The 3,477-nt window shown below is 36.4% G+C and overlaps 1 long non-coding RNA gene across 2 annotated transcripts; it reads right to left on the bottom strand.

Annotated features, from left to right (window-relative positions):
• Positions 1–649: 649 nt before the first annotated feature.
• Positions 650–2,528, bottom strand: LOC129748063 (uncharacterized). 2 transcript variants are annotated; one of them, XR_008737638.1, is made up of 3 exons: positions 1,403–2,528; positions 958–1,339; positions 650–889 (listed from the first exon to the last, which is right to left on the bottom strand). It is a non-coding gene; the product is annotated as an uncharacterized LOC129748063 (long non-coding RNA). The 2 variants fall into 2 exon arrangements; XR_008737639.1 differs by having other exon boundaries at positions 958–1,559; positions 1,635–2,528.
• Positions 2,529–3,477: the final 949 nt, after the last annotated feature.

Raw genomic sequence — 3,477 nt, 5'->3', positions numbered from 1 at the left:
TTTGAAGTTTTTGTTTCAAAAAATTATTCTTTTCAGTTTAAAACATTTTTCTTTGGTTGAAAGAAAATTTACTTTGTTTCTAAAGAAATATGCAATTGAACAAATTTCTTTTGAACCAAAGAATTTGTTTGAAAGCAAAGTCCAAAGTTATTCAATTCAAAAAATTTATTCTTTCTTTCAAAAATTATTCTTTTCAATCAAAACTATAATTCATTGATTCGAAGAAACAGGAGCTGGATTCAAAAAAATGAATGTTTTGAATCAAAGTCAGATTTAATTCGTTCCAAAATTCAAGTTTACTCTGCGTGAATACACGGAATCGTCCATCTTGTGACAGGCAATCGTAATCAGAGGCATGGTAAGTGAACAATTCGCTGTCAAAAAGCGCTCCGTCTCCTCCCCCCACCACACTGAACAAAATCTGGCTATAAGGTTTATTGGGAATTTTAGTGTTTTCGCACTAAAGGAAAATCCAATACTTTTTATCAGAAGACGAAAGATTGAATTTATAGGAATTTCCAATGAACTCTAAATTAAGCCAAAATGATAAAATTTATTGTTAAGGATAGTGAAATGAATGTTTTTACCAATGTAATGAAAAATGCTTGTATTTTATTTCCTTTTTATTGTTTATTTTTTAGTTGTTTATTTATATACAGTAGCTTGCTGGCATATGATAGAACCAATAAGGTAAGTCAAAATTTTAATTAAAATTTGCTGTATTTTAAGAAGTAATACAACTTTACTTTTGGCACTACAAGGCACTCTTAGGAAATCGATCGAAACATTGAAACGTAGGACGGGACTCCTACTCAAGCTTCATCATACTTCTACATCCGAATACAAAAATCTTGAGCTAGCCCAGTTCGTCGATAATTCGGAATTCAATCTGAAAAAAGCAACAGTTTGTTAGAACACTATTGAACACAATAACACTATCATCAAATTCTAATTTACCTCCAGTTCCGTTTCATCTTAAACCGTTCCGGCAATCGGCTTCGACCACTAGACTATAATTGGTCAGTCGGATTGGAGGATCTGCGGCATGTTTGGTTTGTTTGAACTTGGATCGTGATTTTTCCATCCTCTTATGGTGTATGATACGACGGTCAGAATCCGGATGCTGCGACTGCAATTACACTTCTCTGAACGCAAATTCAACTCGACGAGAACGAAATAATGAAGTGCCTCATCGTACAGGCCACAGGCGAAAATAGCTTGACCATGTAGCACTCTCTTCGATGACCGAGACCAGATACCGATTGGTATCGGTCTGTCCCAATTCGGTGTGAAGTTGTTACCACTTTGTCCTCTCCCTAGAGGGAGTTCTAGACACTTTCTGTAAATGTGAAAAAGTTGTTATAAACAAAAAAAACACAACATTAATTATGCCGTGACTCACCAACTTGCGTATCGCTAGACTTTGACCTCATCCGCTCTTTTATTTACCCCATTTGGATTTTTGTCGACACTGCTTTGTCGAGGTTTCCAACTAAGTTCCTTGGCTATTCCGGTTATGTCCTGTTATATGGTTCCGGGGAATATGGTTCCGTTCCAATCTTGTATTAAAAACATTGGTCACCATTTACAAAACTCGCACAAATCATTCGAAAATATACGGAATAGGAACTCACCTGTATATTTCCTTCATATTTTATTTAACTTAGTATCGATGGGCCGTTATTAACTAAATAATCAATTTATTGGGAAAATTAAGCTATAATTTTCAGTTGACAACGATCTGAACAAAAATTCATAATCCAACGTCACAGATCACAAAGCAGAAATGAAAGGTATGCCACACGAAAGTAATAAAAGTTATTGAATTTTCCTATGCATTTTATCAAGTGGATGATGCAGACACAATTTATTGGATTTTCATATATCTTTCAGAAGACACTTTAGTAGCTTAAATTTGACTGCGAATAATAGGATTTATTGGAATGACCCTTTAAATTGAATCGCTCAATTTGGTTTGATAATTATTGGATTTTCCTATGTATTTCACAAGGTGAGTGAGGCAGATACAATCTATTAAATTTTCCTATATCTTTGAAAGGATAATTTAGTAGTTTAGATTTGACTGGGAATAATTAGATTTACTAAAAGGACCCTATAAATTTAATCGCCCAATTTGGTTCAGTGCAATGAGAAACTTTTGGTACTCCTTGCCTACTGTTGCTCAATATGCAACCACCCGTAGCTGTATAGGCACGCTGGTTATTACTTTACAAAAGCGTTGCCAGTAATGATATTTCACAACGTCGCTAGTTGGCAAGGTTGCCGATCACCAGCGCGAAAACTTCGGATTTCAACTTCAATGACAATACATGCGGAAGCTTCGTGTGAAATACAAACAGTAAGCAAGTGTTTGTATTGCACAGGTGAGGAATCTTTTCTCTCGGCGTGTCCGAAGTACACTGAGGTTTTTTTTATGCGGTATTTCGTCCCGCGTAAAAAAACACCGCGTAAAAAACAACCGCGTTAATTCGAAAATCCGCGTAAAAAAAAACCGCGTTAATTCGAAAATCCGCGTAAAAAAACCGCGTTAATTCGAAAATCCGCGTATAAAAAAACCTCGTTAATTCTAAAATACGGGTAAAAAAACCCCGAAATTCGAAAATCCACGTAAAAAATCCATTTTAATTAAAAAATTCGCGCAAAAAAGCACGTTACTAAAAAAACGCATAAGAACCATGATTATTTAAAAATTTGCGTACAATGATAGTTTATTTTTAAGATAAAAAACAAAATCAATTAGATTAATAAAATAGTAAAATATAGTGAGCCTTATTTGACAGTGTGGAATTCAGATCGTCTCATGTCTCATATGTTTCAGGTCTCATGTCTCAGGTCTCATGTCTTATATCTCAGGTCTCATGTCTCATGTCTTAGGTCTTATGTCTTATGTCTCATGTCTCAGGTCTCAGGTCTCATGTCTCATGTCTCATGTCTCAGGTCTCATGTCTCAGGTCTCATGTCTCATGTTTCAGGTCTCATGTCTCAGGTCTCATATCTCAGGTCTCATGTCTCAGGTCTCATGTATCATGTCTCAGGTCTTATGTCTCATGTCTCAGGTTTCAGGTCTCATGTCTCATGTTTCAGGTCTCATGTCTCAGGCCTCATATCTTAGGTCTCATGTCTCAAGTCTCATGTCTCATGTCTTAGGTCTCATGTCTCAGGTCTCATGTCTCAGGTCTCATGTCTTTAGATCTCATGTCTCATGTCTCATGTCTAAGGTCTCATGTCTTGGGTCTTATGCCCCATGTCTCATGTTTCAGGTCTCATGTCTCATATCTTATGCCTCAGATCTCAAGTCTCAGGTCTCATGTCTTGTGTCTCAGATCTCGAGTCTCATATTTCAGGTCTCAAATCTCAGGTCTCATGTCTTAGGTCTCAAGTCTCAGGTCTCAGATCTCATGTATCACGTTCTTAGTCTCAGAGCTAAGATTTTCCCAACTACAAAAAGACTCTAAG

Source organism: Uranotaenia lowii, chromosome 2 (assembly GCF_029784155.1).
Source record: "Uranotaenia lowii strain MFRU-FL chromosome 2, ASM2978415v1, whole genome shotgun sequence".
Classification (NCBI taxonomy): Eukaryota; Metazoa; Arthropoda; class Insecta; order Diptera; family Culicidae; genus Uranotaenia; species Uranotaenia lowii.
Note: the sequence above shows the minus strand (reverse complement) of the source record. Positions and strands in the feature narration are given on the sequence as shown.